The sequence below is a fragment of the Daphnia pulicaria genome, chromosome 1, assembly GCF_021234035.1.
Source record: "Daphnia pulicaria isolate SC F1-1A chromosome 1, SC_F0-13Bv2, whole genome shotgun sequence".
NCBI lineage: Eukaryota > Metazoa > Arthropoda > Branchiopoda > Diplostraca > Daphniidae > Daphnia > Daphnia pulicaria.
In genome coordinates this window covers 17,523,826-17,542,697 of record NC_060913.1, presented here as the reverse complement: position 1 = coordinate 17,542,697, position 18,872 = coordinate 17,523,826, and the positions used below count along the sequence as shown (strand labels likewise).

Here is an 18,872-nt window from a genome sequence, read left to right as displayed (position 1 = left end):
TCTTACAGGTCCCAACGAGACTCGAACTCGTGATCTCCTGCTTACTAGGCAGGCGCTTTGCCATCTAAGCCATAGGACCACAAAATGGCTTCATCGGACAACAATTTAAAAAGTGGTCATGACGTCACAAAAGCAGTTTTACAATTGATTACTTCTATTTTAAAGTTCCCAACTGTTCCAAACAATTTACAAAAAAATCAACGAGATTTTCAACGATACTACGAGTCCTGGTCTCTTACTAGGAAGAGCAGATCCATGCTGCACAATTAGTTATTATGATTTGGTGTTTAAATTTCAGCATGGAAAATACCTTTGGAATTGTGCCCGAGTAGGCAGTCAAAATTAGACTACCAAGAAAATAATCATTATAACTAGCAATTTAACGGTATTCTGCGCTAAAATAGATCTTATTTTAACGATTCTATCAGTTCTTTTTCTGAATTCTAAGAGACACGGGATGATTATGATGACATTTCTTACAGGTCCCAACGAAACTCGAACTCGTGATCTCCTGCTTACTAGGCAGGCGCTTTGCCATCTAAGCCATAGGACCACAAAATGGCTTCATCGGACAACAATTTAAAAAGTGGTCATGACGTCACAACAGCAGTTTTACAATTGATTACTTCTATTTTAAAGTTCCCAACTGTTCCACAGCACAAAGAACAATTAACAAAAAAATCAACGAGATTTTCAACGATACTACAAGTCCTGGTCTCTTACTAGGAAGAGCAGATCCATGCTGCACAATTAGTTATTATGATTTGGTGTTTAAATTTCAGCATGGAAAATACCTTTGGAATTGTGCCCGAGTAGGCAGTCAAAATTAGACTACCAAGAAAATAAACATTATAACTAGCAATTTAACGGTATTCTTCGCTAAAATAGATAAAACGATTCTATCAGTTCTTTTTCTGAATTCTAAGAGACACGGGATGATTATGATGACATTTCTTACAGGTCCCAACGAGACTCGAACTCGTGATCTCCTGCTTACTAGGCAGGCGCTTTGCCATCTAAGCCATAGTACCACAAAACGGCTTCATAAGACAACAATTTAAAAAGTTGTCATGACGTCACAAAAGCAGTTTTACAATTGATTACTTCTATTTTAAAGTTCCCAACTGTTCCAAACAATTTACAAAAAAATCAACGAGATTTTCAACGATACTACGAGTCCTGGTCTCTTACTAGGAAGACAGATCCATGCTGCACAATTAGTTATTATGATTTGGTGTTTTAATATTAGCATGGACAACAATTCATCGGACAACAATTTTAAAAGTAGTCATGACGTCACAACAGCAGTTTTACAATTGATTACTTCTATTTTAAAGTTCCCAACTGTTCCACAGCACAAAGAACAATTAACAAAAAAATCAACGAGATTTTCAACGATACTACGAGTCCTGGTCTCTTACTAGGAAGAGCAGATCCATGCTGCACAATTAGTTATTATGATTTGGTGTTTAAATTTCAGCATGGAAAATACCTTTGGAATTGTGCCCGAGTAGGCAGTCAAAATTAGACTACCAAGAAAATAATCATTATAACTAGCAATTTAACGGTATTCTGCGCTAAAATAGATCTTATTTTAACGATTCTATCAGTTCTTTTTCTGAATTCTAAGAGACACGGGATGACTATGATGACATTTCTTACAGGTCCCAACGAGACTCGAACTCGTGATCTCCTGCTTACTAGGCAGGCGCTTTGCCATCTAAGCCATAGGACCACAAAATGGCTTCATCGGACAACAATTTTAAAAATGGTCATGACGTCACAACAGCAGTTTTACAATTGATTACTTCTATTTTAAAGTTCCCAACTGTTCCACAGCACAAAGAACAATTAACAAAAAAATCAAGGAGATTTTCAACGATACTACGAGTCCTGGTCTCTTACTAGGAAGAGCAGATCCATGCTGCACAATTAGTTATTATGATTTGGTGTTTAAATTTCAGCATGGAAAATACCTTTGGAATTGTGCCCGAGTAGGCAGTCAAAATTAGACTACCAAGAAAATAATCATTATAACTAGCAATTTAACGGTATTCTGCGCAAAAATAGATCTTATTTTAACGATTCTATCAGTTCTTTTTCTGAATTCTAAGATACACGGGATGATTATGATGACATTTCTTACAGGTCCCAACGAAACTCGAACTCGTGATCTCCTGCTTACTAGACAGGCGCTTTGCCATCTAAGCCATAGGACCACAAAATGGCTTCATCGGACAACAATTTAAAAAGTGGTCATGACGTCACAACAGCAGTTTTACAATTGATTACTTCTATTTTAAAGTTCCCAACTGTTCCACAGCACAAAGAACAATTAACAAAAAAATCAACGAGATTTTCAACGATACTACGAGTCCTGGTCTCTTACTAGGAAGAGCAGATCCATGCTGCACAATTAGTTATTATGATTTGGTGTTTGAATTTCAGCATGGAAAATACCTTTGGAATTGTGCCCGAGTAGGCAGTCAAAATTAGACTACCAAGAAAATAAACATTATAACTAGCAATTTAACGGTATTCTTCGCTAAAATAGAACTTATTTTAACGATTCTATCAGTTCTTTTTCTGAATTCTAAGAGACACGGGATGATTATGATGACATTTCTTACAGGTCCCAACGAGACTCGAACTCGTGATCTCCTGCTTACTAGGCAGGCGCTTTGCCATCTAAGCCATAGGACCACAAAATGGCTTCATCGGACAACAATTTTAAAAATGGTCATGACGTCACAACAGCAGTTTTACAATTGATTACTTCTATTTTAAAGTTCCCAACTGTTCCACAGCACAAAGAACAATTAACAAAAAAATCAAGGAGATTTTCAACGATACTACGAGTCCTGGTCTCTTACTAGGAAGAGCAGATCCATGCTGCACAATTAGTTATTATGATTTGGTGTTTAAATTTCAGCATGGAAAATACCTTTGGAATTGTGCCCGAGTAGGCAGTCAAAATTAGACTACCAAGAAAATAATCATTATAACTAGCAATTTAACGGTATTCTGCGCAAAAATAGATCTTATTTTAACGATTCTATCAGTTCTTTTTCTGAATTCTAAGATACACGGGATGATTATGATGACATTTCTTACAGGTCCCAACGAAACTCGAACTCGTGATCTCCTGCTTACTAGGCAGGCGCTTTGCCATCTAAGCCATAGGACCACAAAATGGCTTCATCGGACAACAATTTAAAAAGTGGTCATGACGTCACAACAGCAGTTTTACAATTGATTACTTCTATTTTAAAGTTCCCAACTGTTCCACAGCACAAAGAACAATTAACAAAAAAATCAACGAGATTTTCAACGATACTACGAGTCCTGGTCTCTTACTAGGAAGAGCAGATCCATGCTGCACAATTAGTTATTATGATTTGGTGTTTGAATTTCAGCATGGAAAATACCTTTGGAATTGTGCCCGAGTAGGCAGTCAAAATTAGACTACCAAGAAAATAAACATTATAACTAGCAATTTAACGGTATTCTTCGCTAAAATAGAACTTATTTTAACGATTCTATCAGTTCTTTTTCTGAATTCTAAGAGACACGGGATGATTATGATGACATTTCTTACAGGTCCCAACGAGACTCGAACTCGTGATCTCCTGCTTACTAGGCAGGCGCTTTGCCATCTAAGCCATAGGACCACAAAACGGCTTCATAGGACAACAATTTAAAAAGTGGTCATGACGTCACAAAAGCAGTTTTACAATTGATTACTTCTATTTTAAAGTTCCCATTTGTTCCAAACAATTTACAAAAAAATCAACGAGATTTTCAACGATACTACGAGTCCTGGTCTCTTACTAGGAAGACAGATCCATGCTGCACAATTAGTTATTATGATTTGGTGTTTTAATATTAGCATGGACAACAATTCATCGGACAACAATTTTAAAAGTAGTCATGACGTCACAACAGCAGTTTTACAATTGATTACTTCTATTTTAAAGTTCCCAACTGTTCCACAGCACAAAGAACAATTAACAAAAAAATCAACGAGATTTTCAACGATACTACGAGTCCTGGTCTCTTACTAGGAAGAGCAGATCCATGCTGCACAATTAGTTATTATGATTTGGTGTTTAAATTTCAGCATGGAAAATACCTTTGGAATTGTGCCCGAGTAGGCAGTCAAAATTAGACTACCAAGAAAATAATCATTATAACTAGCAATTTAACGGTATTCTGCGCTAAAATAGATCTTATTTTAACGATTCTATCAGTTCTTTTTCTGAATTCTCAGAGACTCGGGATGATTATGATGACATTTCCTACAGGTCCCAACGAGACTCGAACTCGTGATCTCCTGCTTACTAGGCAGGCGCTTTGCCATCTAAGCCAGAGTACCACAAAACGGCTTCATAAGACAAAAATTTAAAAAGTGGTCATGACGTCACAACAGCAGTTTTACAATTGATTACTTCTATTTTAAAGTTCCCAACTGTTCCACAGCACAAAGAACAATTAACAAAAAAATCAACGAGATTTTCAACGATACTACAAGTCCTGGTCTCTTACTAGGAAGAGCAGATCCATGCTGCACAATTAGTTATTATGATTTGGTGTTTAAATTTCAGCATGGAAAATACCTTTGGAATTGTGCCCGAGTAGGCAGTCAAAATTAGACTACCAAGAAAATAAACATTATAATTAGCAATTTAACGGTATTCTTCGCTAAAATAGAACTTATTTTAACGATTCTATCAGTTCTTTTTCTGAATTCTAAGAGATACGGGATGATTATGATGACATTTCTTACAGGTCCCAACGAGACTCGAACTCGTGATCTCCTGCTTACTAGGCAGGCGCTTTGCCATCTAAGCCATAGGACCACAAAACGGCTTCATAGGACAACAATTTAAAAAGTGGTCATGACGTCACAACAGCAGTTTTACAATTGATTACTTCTATTTTAAAGTTCCCAACTGTTCCACAGCACAAAAACAATTTACAAAAAAATCAACGAGATTTTCAACGATACTACGAGTCCTGGTCTCTTACTAGGAAGAGCAGATCCATGCTGCACAATTAGTTATTATGATTTGGTGTTTAAATTTCAGCATGGAAAATACCTTTGGAATTGTGCCCGAGTAGGCAGTCAAAATTAGACTACCAAGAAAATAATCATTATAACTAGCAATTTAACGGTATTCTGCGCTAAAATAGATCTTATTTTAACGATTCTATCAGTTCTTTTTCTGAATTTCTAAGATACACGGGATGATTATGATGACATTTCTTACAGGTCCCAACGAGACTCGAACTCGTGATCTCCTGCTTACTAGGCAGGCGCTTTGCCATTTAAGCCATAGGACCACAAAATGGCTTCATCGGACAACAATTTTAAAAGTGGTCATGACGTCACAACAGCAGTTTTACAATTGATTACTTTTATTTTAAAGTTCCCAACTGTTCCACAGCACAAAGAACAATTAACAAAAAAATCAACGAGATTTTCAACGATACTACGAGTCCTGGTCTCTTACTAGGAAGAGCAGATCCATGCTGCGCAATTAGTTATTATGATTTGATGTTTAAATTTCAGCATGGAAAATACCTTTGGAATTGTGCCCGAGTAGGCAGTCAAAATTAGACTACCAAGAAAATAATCATTATAACTAGCAATTTAACGGTATTCTGCGCTAAAATAGATCTTATTTTAACGATTCTATCAGTTCTTTTTCTGAATTCTCAGAGACTCGGGATGATTATGATGACATTTCTTACAGGTCCCAACGAGACTCGAACTCGTGATCTCCTGCTTACTAGGCAGGCGCTTTGCCATCTAAGCCATAGGACCACAAAACCGCTTCATAGGACAACAATTTAAAAAGTGGTCATGACGTCACAACAGCAGTTTTACAATTGATTACTTCTATTTTAAAGTTCCCAACTGTTCCACAGCACAAAAACAATTTACAAAAAAATCAACGAGATTTTCAACGATACTACGAGTCCTGGTCTCTTACTAGGAAGAGCAGATCCATGCTGCACAATTAGTTATTATGATTTGGTGTTTAAATTTCAGCATGGAAAATACCTTTGGAATTGTGCCCGAGTAGGCAGTCAAAATTAGACTACCAAGAAAATAATCATTATAACTAGCAATTTAACGGTATTCTGCGCTAAAATAGATCTTATTTTAACGATTCTATCAGTTCTTTTTCTGAATTCTAAGAGACTCGGGATGATTATGATGACATTTCTTAAAGGTCCCAACGAGACTCGAACTCGTGATCTCCTGCTTACTAGGCAGGCGCTTTGCCATCTAAGCCATAGTACCACAAAACGGCTTCATAAGACAACAATTTAAAAAGTTGTCATGACGTCACAAAAGCAGTTTTACAATTGATTACTTCTATTTTAAAGTTCCCAACTGTTCCAAACAATTTACAAAAAAATCAACGAGATTTTCAACGATACTACGAGTCCTGGTCTCTTACTAGGAAGAAAGATCCATGCTGCACAATTAGTTATTATGATTTGGTGTTTTAATAATAGCATGGACAACAATTCATCGGACAACAATTTTAAAAGTAGTCATGACGTCACAACAGCAGTTTTACAATTGATTACTTCTATTTTAAAGTTCCCAACTGTTCCACAGCACAAAGAACAATTAACAAAAAAATCAACGAGATTTTCAACGATACTACGAGTCCTGGTCTCTTACTAGGAAGAGCAGATCCATGCTGCACAATTAGTTATTATGATTTGGTGTTTAAATTTCAGCATGGAAAATACCTTTGGAATTGTGCCCGAGTAGGCAGTCAAAATTAGACTACCAAGAAAATAATCATTATAACTAGCAATTTAACGGTATTCTGCGCTAAAATAGATCTTAATTTAACGATTCTATCAGTTCTTTTTCTGAATTCTAAGAGACACGGGATGATTATGATGACATTTCTTACAGGTCCCAACGAGACTCGAACTCGTGATCTCCTGTTTACTAGGCAGGCGCTTTGCCATCTAAGCCATAGGACCACAAAATGGCTTCATCGGACAACAATTTTAAAAATGGTCATGACGTCACAACAGCAGTTTTACAATTGATTACCTTTATTTCAAAGTTCCCAACTGTTCCACAGCACAAAGAACAATTAACAAAAAAATCAACGAGATTTTCAACGATACTACGAGTCCTGGTCTCTTACTAGGAAGAGCAGATCCATGCTGCACAATTAGTTATTATGATTTGGTGTTTAAATTTCAGCATGGAAAATACCTTTGGAATTGTGCCCGAGTAGGCAGTCAAAATTAGACTACCAAGAAAATAATCATTATAACTAGCAATTTAACGGTATTCTGCGCAAAAATAGATCTTATTTTAACGATTCTATCAGTTCTTTTTCTGAATTCTAAGAGACACGGGATGATTATGATGACATTTCTTACAGGTCCCAACGAAACTTGAACTCGTGATCTCCTGCTTACTAGTCAGGCGCTTTGCCATCTAAGCCATAGGACCACAAAATGGCTTCATCGGACAACAATTTAAAAAGTGGTCATGACGTCACAACAGCAGTTTTACAATTGATTACTTCTATTTTAAAGTTCCCAACTGTTCCACAGCACAAAGAACAATTAACAAAAAAATCAACGAGATTTTCAACGATACTACAAGTCCTGGTCTCTTACTAGGAAGAGCAGATCCATGCTGCACAATTAGTTATTATGATTTGGTGTTTAAATTTCAGCATGGAAAATACATTTGGAATTGTCCCCGAGTAGGCAGTCAAAATTAGACTACCAAGAAAATAATCATTATAACTAGCAACTATCAGTTCTTTTTCTGAAATCTAAGAGACACGGGATGATTATGATGACATTTCTTACAGGTCCCAACGAGACTCGAACTCGTGATCTCCTGCTTACTAGGCAGGCGCTTTGCCATCTAAGCCATAGGACCACAAAAAGGCTTCATAGGACAACAATCTCAAAAGTGGTCATGACGTCACAACAGCAGTTTTACAATTGGTTACCTTTATTTTAAAGTTCCCAACTGTTACACAGCACAAAGAACAATTTACAAAAATATCAACGAGATTTTCAACGATACTACGATTCCTGGTCTCTTACTAGGAAGAGCAGATCCATGCTGCACAATTAGTTATTATGATTTGGTGTTTAAATTTTAGCATGGAAAATAACTATGGAATTGTGCCCTAGTAGGCAGTCAAAATTAGACTACCAAGAAAATAATCATTATAACTAGCAATTTAACGGTATTCTGCGCTAAAATAGATCTTATTTTAACGATTCTATCAGTTCTTTTTCTGAATTCTAAGAGACACGGGATGATTATGATGACATTTCTTACAGGTCCCAACGAGACTCGAACTCGTGATCTCCTGCTTACTAGGCAGGCGCTTTGCCATCTAAGCCATAGGACCACAAAACGGCTTCATAGGACTACAATTTAAAAAGTGGTCATGACGTCACAAAAGCAGTTTTACAATTGATTACTTCTATTTTAAAGTTCCCAACTGTTCCAAACAATTTACAAAAAAATCAACGAGATTTTCAACGATACTTCGATTCCTGGTCTCTTACTAGGAAGAGCAGATCCATGCTGCACAATTAGTTATTATGATTTGGTGTTTAAATTTCAGCATGGAAAATACCTTTGGAATTGTGCCCGAGTAGGCAGTCAAAATTAGACTACCAAGAAAATAATCATTATAACTAGCAATTTAACGGTATTCTGCGCTAAAATAGATCTTATTTTAACGATTCTATCAGTTCTTTTTCTGAATTCTAAGATACACGGGATGATTATGATGACATTTCTTACAGGTCCCAACGAGACTCGAACTCGTGATCTCCTGCTTACTAGGCAGGCGCTTTGCCATCTAAGCCATAGGACCACAAAATGGATTCATCGGACAACAATTTTAAAAGTGGTCATGACGTCACAACAGCAGTTTTTCAATTGATTACTTCTATTTTAAAGTTCCCAACTGTTCCACAGCACAAAGAACAATTAACAAAAAAATCAACGAGATTTTCAACGATACTACGAGTCCTGGTCTCTTACTAGGAAGAGCAGATCCATGCTGCGCAATTAGTTATTATGATTTGGTGTTTAAATTTCAGCATGGAAAATACCTTTGGAATTGTGCCCGAGTAGGCAGTCAAAATTAGACTACCAAGAAAATAATCATTATAACTAGCAATTTAACGGTATTCTGCGCAAAAATAGATCTTATTTTAACGATTCTATCAGTTCTTTTTCTGAATTCTAAGAGACTCGGGATGATTATGATGACATCTCTTACAGGTCCCAACGAGACTCGAACTCGTGATCTCCTGCTTACTAGGCAGGCGCTTTGCCATCTAAGCCATAGTACCACAAAACGGCTTCATAAGACAACAATTTAAAAAGTGGTCATAACGTCACAACAGCAGTTTTACAATTGATTACTTCTATTTTAAAGTTCCCAACTGTTCCACAGCACAAAGAACAATTAACAAAAAAATCAACGAGATTTTCAACGATACTACAAGTCCTGGTCTCTTACTAGGAAGAGCAGATCCATGCTGCACAATTAGTTATTATGATTTGGTGTTTAAATTTCAGCATGGAAAATACCTTTGGAATTGTGCCCGAGTAGGCAGTCAAAATTAGACTACCAAGAAAATAAACATTATAACTAGCAATTTAACGGTATTCTTCGCTAAAATAGAACTTATTTTAACGATTCTATCAGTTCTTTTTCTGAATTCTAAGAGACACGGGATGATTATGATGACATTTCTTACAGGTCCCAACGAGACTCGAACTCGTGATCTCCTGCTTACTAGGCAGGCGCTTTGCCATCTAAGCCATAGGACCACAAAACGGCTTCATAGGACAACAATTTAAAAAGTGGTCATGACGTCACAACAGCAGTTTTACAATTGATTACTTCTATTTTAAAGTTCCCAACTGTTCCACAGCACAAAAACAATTTACAAAAAAATCAACGAGATTTTCAACGATACTACGAGTCCTGGTCTCTTACTAGGAAGAGCAGATCCATGCTGCACAATTAGTTATTATGATTTGGTGTTTAAATTTCAGCATGGAAAATACCTTTGGAATTGTGCCCGAGTAGGCAGTCAAAATTAGACTACCAAGAAAATAATCATTATAACTAGCAATTTAACGGTATTCTGCGCTAAAATAGATCTTATTTTAACGATTCTATCAGTTTTTTTTCTGAATTTCTAAGATACACGGGATGATTATGATGACATTTCTTACAGGTCCCAACGAGACTCGAACTCGTGATGTCCTGCTTACTAGGCAGGCGCTTTGCCACCTAAGCCATAGGACCACAAAATGGCTTCATCGGACAACAATTTTAAAAGTGGTCATGACGTCACAACAGCAGTTTTACAATTGATTACTTTTATTTTAAAGTTCCCAACTGTTCCACAGCACAAAGAACAATTAACAAAAAAATCAACGAGATTTTCAACGATACTACGAGTCCTGGTCTCTTACTAGGAAGAGCAGATCCATGCTGCGCAATTAGTTATTATGATTTGATGTTTAAATTTCAGCATGGAAAATACCTTTGGAATTGTGCCCGAGTAGGCAGTCAAAATTAGACTACCAAGAAAATAATCATTATAACTAGCAATTTAACGGTATTCTGCGCAAAAATAGATCTTATTTTAACGATTCTATCAGTTCTTTTTCTGAATTCTAAGAGACACGGGATGATTATGATGACATTTCTTACAGGTCCCAACGAGACTCGAACTCGTGATCTCCTGCTTACTAGGCAGGCGCTTTGCCATCTAAGCCATAGGACAACAAAACGGCTTCATAGGACATCATTTTAAAAGTGGTCATGACGTCACAACAGCAGTTTTACAATTGATTACCTTTATTTTAAAGTTCCCAACTGTTCCACAGCACAAAGAACAATTTACAAAAATATCAACGAGATTTTCAACGATACTACGAGTCCTGGTCTCTTACTAGGTAGAGCAGATCCATGCTGCACAATTAGTTATTATGATTTGGTGTTTAAATTTCAGCATGGAAAATACCTTTGGAATTGTGCCCGAGTAGGCAGTCAAAATTAGACTACCAAGAAAATAATCATTATAACTAGCAATTTAACGGTATTCTGTGCTAAAATAGAACTTATTTTTACGATTCTATCAGTTCTTTTTCTTAATTCTAAGAAACACGGGATGATAATGTTGACATTTCTTACAGGTCCCAACGAGACTCGAACTCGTGATCTCCTGCTTACTAGGCAGGCGCTTTGCCATCTAAGCTATAGGACCACAAAACGGCTTCATAGGACAACAATTTAAAAAGTGGTCATGACGTCACAAAAGCAGTTTTACAATTGATTACTTCTATTTTAAAGTTCCCAACTGTTCCACAGCACAAAAACAATTTACAAAAAAATCAACGAGATTTTCAACGATACTACGAGTCCTGGTCTCTTACTAGGAAGAGCAGATCCATGCTGCACAATTAGTTATTATGATTTGGTGTTTAAATTTCAGCATGGAGAATACCTTTGGAATTGTGCCCGAGTAGGCAGTCAAAATTAGACTACCAAGAAAATAATCATTATAACTAGCAATTTAACGGTATTCTGCGCTAAAATAGATCTTATTTTAACGATTCTATCAGTTCTTTTTCTGAATTTCTAAGATACACGGGATGATTATGATGACATTTCTTACAGGTCCCAACGAGACTCGAACTCGTGATGTCCTGCTTACTAGGCAGGCGCTTTGCCATCTAAGCCATAGGACCACAAAATGGCTTCATCGGACAACAATTTTAAAAGTGGTCATGACGTCACAACAGCAGTTTTACAATTGATTACTTTTATTTTAAAGTTCCCAACTGTTCCACAGCACAAAGAACAATTAACAAAAAAATCAACGAGATTTTCAACGATACTACGAGTCCTGGTCTCTTACTAGGAAGAGCAGATCCATGCTGCGCAATTAGTTATTATGATTTGATGTTTAAATTTCAGCATGGAAAATACCTTTGGAATTGTGCCCGAGTAGGCAGTCAAAATTAGACTACCAAGAAAATAATCATTATAACTAGCAATTTAACGGTATTCTGCGCAAAAATAGATCTTATTTTAACGATTCTATCAGTTCTTTTTCTGAATTCTAAGAGACTCGGGATGATTATGATGACATCTCTTACAGGTCCCAACGAGACTCGAACTCGTGATCTCCTGCTTACTAGGCAGGCGCTTTGCCATCTAAGCCATAGTACCACAAAACGGCTTCATAAGACAACAATTTAAAAAGTGGTCATAACGTCACAACAGCAGTTTTACAATTGATTACTTCTATTTTAAAGTTCCCAACTGTTCCACAGCACAAAGAACAATTAACAAAAAAATCAACGAGATTTTCAACGATACTACAAGTCCTGGTCTCTTACTAGGAAGAGCAGATCCATGCTGCACAATTAGTTATTATGATTTGGTGTTTAAATTTCAGCATGGAAAATACCTTTGGAATTGTGCCCGAGTAGGCAGTCAAAATTAGACTACCAAGAAAATAAACATTATAACTAGCAATTTAACGGTATTCTTCGCTAAAATAGAACTTATTTTAACGATTCTATCAGTTCTTTTTCTGAATTCTAAGAGACACGGGATGATTATGATGACATTTCTTACAGGTCCCAACGAGACTCGAACTCGTGATCTCCTGCTTACTAGGCAGGCGCTTTGCCATCTAAGCCATAGGACCACAAAACGGCTTCATAGGACAACAATTTAAAAAGTGGTCATGACGTCACAACAGCAGTTTTACAATTGATTACTTCTATTTTAAAGTTCCCAACTGTTCCACAGCACAAAAACAATTTACAAAAAAATCAACGAGATTTTCAACGATACTACGAGTCCTGGTCTCTTACTAGGAAGAGCAGATCCATGCTGCACAATTAGTTATTATGATTTGGTGTTTAAATTTCAGCATGGAAAATACCTTTGGAATTGTGCCCGAGTAGGCAGTCAAAATTAGACTACCAAGAAAATAATCATTATAACTAGCAATTTAACGGTATTCTGCGCTAAAATAGATCTTATTTTAACGATTCTATCAGTTTTTTTTCTGAATTTCTAAGATACACGGGATGATTATGATGACATTTCTTACAGGTCCCAACGAGACTCGAACTCGTGATGTCCTGCTTACTAGGCAGGCGCTTTGCCACCTAAGCCATAGGACCACAAAATGGCTTCATCGGACAACAATTTTAAAAGTGGTCATGACGTCACAACAGCAGTTTTACAATTGATTACTTTTATTTTAAAGTTCCCAACTGTTCCACAGCACAAAGAACAATTAACAAAAAAATCAACGAGATTTTCAACGATACTACGAGTCCTGGTCTCTTACTAGGAAGAGCAGATCCATGCTGCGCAATTAGTTATTATGATTTGATGTTTAAATTTCAGCATGGAAAATACCTTTGGAATTGTGCCCGAGTAGGCAGTCAAAATTAGACTACCAAGAAAATAATCATTATAACTAGCAATTTAACGGTATTCTGCGCAAAAATAGATCTTATTTTAACGATTCTATCAGTTCTTTTTCTGAATTCTAAGAGACACGGGATGATTATGATGACATTTCTTACAGGTCCCAACGAGACTCGAACTCGTGATCTCCTGCTTACTAGGCAGGCGCTTTGCCATCTAAGCCATAGGACAACAAAACGGCTTCATAGGACATCATTTTAAAAGTGGTCATGACGTCACAACAGCAGTTTTACAATTGATTACCTTTATTTTAAAGTTCCCAACTGTTCCACAGCACAAAGAACAATTTACAAAAATATCAACGAGATTTTCAACGATACTACGAGTCCTGGTCTCTTACTAGGTAGAGCAGATCCATGCTGCACAATTAGTTATTATGATTTGGTGTTTAAATTTCAGCATGGAAAATACCTTTGGAATTGTGCCCGAGTAGGCAGTCAAAATTAGACTACCAAGAAAATAATCATTATAACTAGCAATTTAACGGTATTCTGTGCTAAAATAGAACTTATTTTAACGATTCTATCAGTTCTTTTTCTTAATTCTAAGAAACACGGGATGATAATGTTGACATTTCTTACAGGTCCCAACGAGACTCGAACTCGTGATCTCCTGCTTACTAGGCAGGCGCTTTGCCATCTAAGCCATAGGACCACAAAACGGCTTCATAGGACAACAATTTAAAAAGTGGTCATGACGTCACAAAAGCAGTTTTACAATTGATTACTTCTATTTTAAAGTTCCCAACTGTTCCACAGCACAAAAACAATTTACAAAAAAATCAACGAGATTTTCAACGATACTACGAGTCCTGGTCTCTTACTAGGAAGAGCAGATCCATGCTGCACAATTAGTTATTATGATTTGGTGTTTAAATTTCAGCATGGAGAATACCTTTGGAATTGTGCCCGAGTAGGCAGTCAAAATTAGACTACCAAGAAAATAATCATTATAACTAGCAATTTAACGGTATTCTGCGCTAAAATAGATCTTATTTTAACGATTCTATCAGTTCTTTTTCTGAATTTCTAAGATACACGGGATGATTATGATGACATTTCTTACAGGTCCCAACGAGACTCGAACTCGTGATGTCCTGCTTACTAGGCAGGCGCTTTGCCATCTAAGCCATAGGACCACAAAATGGCTTCATCGGACAACAATTTTAAAAGTGGTCATGACGTCACAACAGCAGTTTTACAATTGATTACTTTTATTTTAAAGTTCCCAACTGTTCCACAGCACAAAGAACAATTAACAAAAAAATCAACGAGATTTTCAACGATACTACGAGTCCTGGTCTCTTACTAGGAAGAGCAGATCCATGCTGCGCAATTAGTTATTATGATTTGATGTTTAAATTTCAGCATGGAAAATACCTTTGGAATTGTGCCCGAGTAGGCAGTCAAAATTAGACTACCAAGAAAATAATCATTATAACTAGCAATTTAACGGTATTCTGCGCAAAAATAGATCTTATTTTAACGATTCTATCAGTTCTTTTTCTGAATTCTAAGAGACTCGGGATGATTATGATGACATCTCTTACAGGTCCCAACGAGACTCGAACTCGTGATCTCCTGCTTACTAGGCAGGCGCTTTGCCATCTAAGCCATAGTACCACAAAACGGCTTCATAAGACAACAATTTAAAAAGTGGTCATAACGTCACAACAGCAGTTTTACAATTGATTACTTCTATTTTAAAGTTCCCAACTGTTCCACAGCACAAAGAACAATTAACAAAAAAATCAACGAGATTTTCAACGATACTACAAGTCCTGGTCTCTTACTAGGAAGAGCAGATCCATGCTGCACAATTAGTTATTATGATTTGGTGTTTAAATTTCAGCATGGAAAATACCTTTGGAATTGTGCCCGAGTAGGCAGTCAAAATTAGACTACCAAGAAAATAAACATTATAACTAGCAATTTAACGGTATTCTTCGCTAAAATAGAACTTATTTTAACGATTCTATCAGTTCTTTTTCTGAATTCTAAGAGACACGGGATGATTATGATGACATTTCTTACAGGTCCCAACGAGACTCGAACTCGTGATCTCCTGCTTACTAGGCAGGCGCTTTGCCATCTAAGCCATAGGACCACAAAACGGCTTCATAGGACAACAATTTAAAAAGTGGTCATGACGTCACAACAGCAGTTTTACAATTGATTACTTCTATTTTAAAGTTCCCAACTGTTCCACAGCACAAAAACAATTTACAAAAAAATCAACGAGATTTTCAACGATACTACGAGTCCTGGTCTCTTACTAGGAAGAGCAGATCCATGCTGCACAATTAGTTATTATGATTTGGTGTTTAAATTTCAGCATGGAAAATACCTTTGGAATTGTGCCCGAGTAGGCAGTCAAAATTAGACTACCAAGAAAATAATCATTATAACTAGCAATTTAACGGTATTCTGCGCTAAAATAGATCTTATTTTAACGATTCTATCAGTTTTTTTTCTGAATTTCTAAGATACACGGGATGATTATGATGACATTTCTTACAGGTCCCAACGAGACTCGAACTCGTGATGTCCTGCTTACTAGGCAGGCGCTTTGCCACCTAAGCCATAGGACCACAAAATGGCTTCATCGGACAACAATTTTAAAAGTGGTCATGACGTCACAACAGCAGTTTTACAATTGATTACTTTTATTTTAAAGTTCCCAACTGTTCCACAGCACAAAGAACAATTAACAAAAAAATCAACGAGATTTTCAACGATACTACGAGTCCTGGTCTCTTACTAGGAAGAGCAGATCCATGCTGCGCAATTAGTTATTATGATTTGATGTTTAAATTTCAGCATGGAAAATACCTTTGGAATTGTGCCCGAGTAGGCAGTCAAAATTAGACTACCAAGAAAATAATCATTATAACTAGCAATTTAACGGTATTCTGCGCAAAAATAGATCTTATTTTAACGATTCTATCAGTTCTTTTTCTGAATTCTAAGAGACACGGGATGATTATGATGACATTTCTTACAGGTCCCAACGAGACTCGAACTCGTGATCTCCTGCTTACTAGGCAGGCGCTTTGCCATCTAAGCCATAGGACAACAAAACGGCTTCATAGGACATCATTTTAAAAGTGGTCATGACGTCACAACAGCAGTTTTACAATTGATTACCTTTATTTTAAAGTTCCCAACTGTTCCACAGCACAAAGAACAATTTACAAAAATATCAACGAGATTTTCAACGATACTACGAGTCCTGGTCTCTTACTAGGTAGAGCAGATCCATGCTGCACAATTAGTTATTATGATTTGGTGTTTAAATTTCAGCATGGAAAATACCTTTGGAATTGTGCCCGAGTAGGCAGTCAAAATTAGACTACCAAGAAAATAATCATTATAACTAGCAATTTAACGGTATTCTGTGCTAAAATAGAACTTATTTTAACGATTCTATCAGTTCTTTTTCTTAATTCTAAGAAACACGGGATGATAATGTTGACATTTCTTACAGGTCCCAACGAGACTCGAACTCGTGATCTCCTGCTTACTAGGCAGGCGCTTTGCCATCTAAGCCATAGGACCACAAAACGGCTTCATAGGACAACAATTTAAAAAGTGGTCATGACGTCACAAAAGCAGTTTTACAATTGATTACTTCTATTTTAAAGTTCCCAACTGTTCCACAGCACAAAAACAATTTACAAAAAAATCAACGAGATTTTCAACGATACTACGAGTCCTGGTCTCTTACTAGGAAGAGCAGATCCATGCTGCACAATTAGTTATTATGATTTGGTGTTTAAATTTCAGCATGGAGAATACCTTTGGAATTGTGCCCGAGTAGGCAGTCAAAATTAGACTACCAAGAAAATAATCATTATAACTAGCAATTTAACGGTATTCTGCGCTAAAATAGATCTTATTTTAACGATTCTATCAGTTCTTTTTCTGAATTTCTAAGATACACGGGATGATTATGATGACATTTCTTACAGGTCCCAACGAGACTCGAACTCGTGATGTCCTGCTTACTAGGCAGGCGCTTTGCCATCTAAGCCATAGGACCACAAAATGGCTTCATCGGACAACAATTTTAAAAGTGGTCATGACGTCACAACAGCAGTTTTACAATTGATTACTTTTATTTTAAAGTTCCCAACTGTTCCACAGCACAAAGAACAATTAACAAAAAAATCAACGAGATTTTCAACGATACTACGAGTCCTGGTCTCTTACTAGGAAGAGCAGATCCATGCTGCGCAATTAGTTATTATGATTTGATGTTTAAATTTCAGCATGGAAAATACCTTTGGAATTGTGCCCGAGTAGGCAGTCAAAATTAGACTACCAAGAAAATAATCATTATAACTAGCAATTTAACGGTATTCTGCGCAAAAATAGATCTTATTTTAACGATTCTATCAGTTCTTTTTCTGAATTCTAAGAGACACGGGATGATTATGATGACATTTCTTACAGGTCCCAACGAGACTCGAACTCGTGATCTCCTGCTTACTAGGCAGGCGCTTTGCCATCTAAGCCATAGGACAACAAAACGGCTTCATAGGACATCATTTTAAAAGTGGTCATGACGTCACAACAGCAGTTTTACAATTGATTACCTTTATTTTAAAGTTCCCAACTGTTCCACAGCACAAAGAACAATTTACAAAAATATCAACGAGATTTTCAACGATACTACGAGTCCTGGTCTCTTACTAGGTAGAGCAGATACATGCTGCACAATTAGTTATTATGATTTGGTGTTTAAATTTCAGCATGGAAAATACCTTTGGAATTGTGCCCGAGTAGGCAGTCAAAATTAGACTACCAAGAAAATAATCATTATAACTAGCAATTTAACGGTATTCTGTGCTAAAATAGAACTTATTTTAACGATTCTATCAGTTCTTTTTCTTAATTCTAAGAAACACGGGATGATAATGTTGACATTTCTTACAGGTCCCAACGAGACTCGAACTCGTGATCTCCTGCTTACTAGGCAGGCGCTTTGCCATCTAAGCCATAGGACCACAAAACGGCTTCATAGGACAACAATTTAAAAAGTGGTCATGACGTCACAAAAGCAGTTTTACAATTGATTACTTCTATTTTAAAGTTCCCAACTGTTCCACAGCACAAAAACAATTTACAAAAAAATCAACGAGATTTTCAACGATACTACGAGTCCTGGTCTCTTACTAGGAAGAGCAGATCCATGCTGCACAATTAGTTATTATGATTTGGTGTTTAAATTTCAGCATGGAGAATACCTTTGGAATTGTGCCCGAGTAGGCAGTCAAAATTAGACTACCAAGAAAATAATCATTAT

At 36.6% G+C, this 18,872-nt stretch overlaps 15 non-coding genes across 15 annotated transcripts; all 15 read right to left on the bottom strand.

Annotated features, from left to right (window-relative positions):
• Positions 1-6: 6 nt before the first annotated feature.
• Positions 7-79, bottom strand: Trnat-agu. The gene has a single exon. It is a non-coding gene; the product is annotated as a tRNA-Thr (tRNA).
• A 1,583-nt stretch (positions 80-1,662) lies between these two features.
• On the bottom strand, positions 1,663-1,735 carry Trnat-agu. The gene has a single exon. It is a non-coding gene; the product is annotated as a tRNA-Thr (tRNA).
• An 895-nt stretch (positions 1,736-2,630) lies between these two features.
• Trnat-agu lies at positions 2,631-2,703 on the bottom strand. The gene has a single exon. It is a non-coding gene; the product is annotated as a tRNA-Thr (tRNA).
• Positions 2,704-3,598: 895 nt separating this feature from the next.
• Positions 3,599-3,671, bottom strand: Trnat-agu. The gene has a single exon. It is a non-coding gene; the product is annotated as a tRNA-Thr (tRNA).
• A 1,115-nt stretch (positions 3,672-4,786) lies between these two features.
• On the bottom strand, positions 4,787-4,859 carry Trnat-agu. The gene has a single exon. It is a non-coding gene; the product is annotated as a tRNA-Thr (tRNA).
• Positions 4,860-5,754: 895 nt separating this feature from the next.
• On the bottom strand, positions 5,755-5,827 carry Trnat-agu. Its single transcript has one exon. It is a non-coding gene; the product is annotated as a tRNA-Thr (tRNA).
• Positions 5,828-7,866: 2,039 nt separating this feature from the next.
• Positions 7,867-7,939, bottom strand: Trnat-agu. Its single transcript has one exon. It is a non-coding gene; the product is annotated as a tRNA-Thr (tRNA).
• A 411-nt stretch (positions 7,940-8,350) lies between these two features.
• On the bottom strand, positions 8,351-8,423 carry Trnat-agu. Its single transcript has one exon. It is a non-coding gene; the product is annotated as a tRNA-Thr (tRNA).
• A 401-nt stretch (positions 8,424-8,824) lies between these two features.
• Trnat-agu lies at positions 8,825-8,897 on the bottom strand. The gene has a single exon. It is a non-coding gene; the product is annotated as a tRNA-Thr (tRNA).
• Positions 8,898-9,792: 895 nt separating this feature from the next.
• Positions 9,793-9,865, bottom strand: Trnat-agu. Its single transcript has one exon. It is a non-coding gene; the product is annotated as a tRNA-Thr (tRNA).
• Positions 9,866-12,695: 2,830 nt separating this feature from the next.
• Positions 12,696-12,768, bottom strand: Trnat-agu. The gene has a single exon. It is a non-coding gene; the product is annotated as a tRNA-Thr (tRNA).
• A 1,378-nt stretch (positions 12,769-14,146) lies between these two features.
• Positions 14,147-14,219, bottom strand: Trnat-agu. Its single transcript has one exon. It is a non-coding gene; the product is annotated as a tRNA-Thr (tRNA).
• A 1,379-nt stretch (positions 14,220-15,598) lies between these two features.
• On the bottom strand, positions 15,599-15,671 carry Trnat-agu. The gene has a single exon. It is a non-coding gene; the product is annotated as a tRNA-Thr (tRNA).
• Positions 15,672-17,049: 1,378 nt separating this feature from the next.
• Trnat-agu lies at positions 17,050-17,122 on the bottom strand. The gene has a single exon. It is a non-coding gene; the product is annotated as a tRNA-Thr (tRNA).
• A 1,378-nt stretch (positions 17,123-18,500) lies between these two features.
• Positions 18,501-18,573, bottom strand: Trnat-agu. The gene has a single exon. It is a non-coding gene; the product is annotated as a tRNA-Thr (tRNA).
• Between the last annotated feature and the right edge of the window lie 299 nt (positions 18,574-18,872).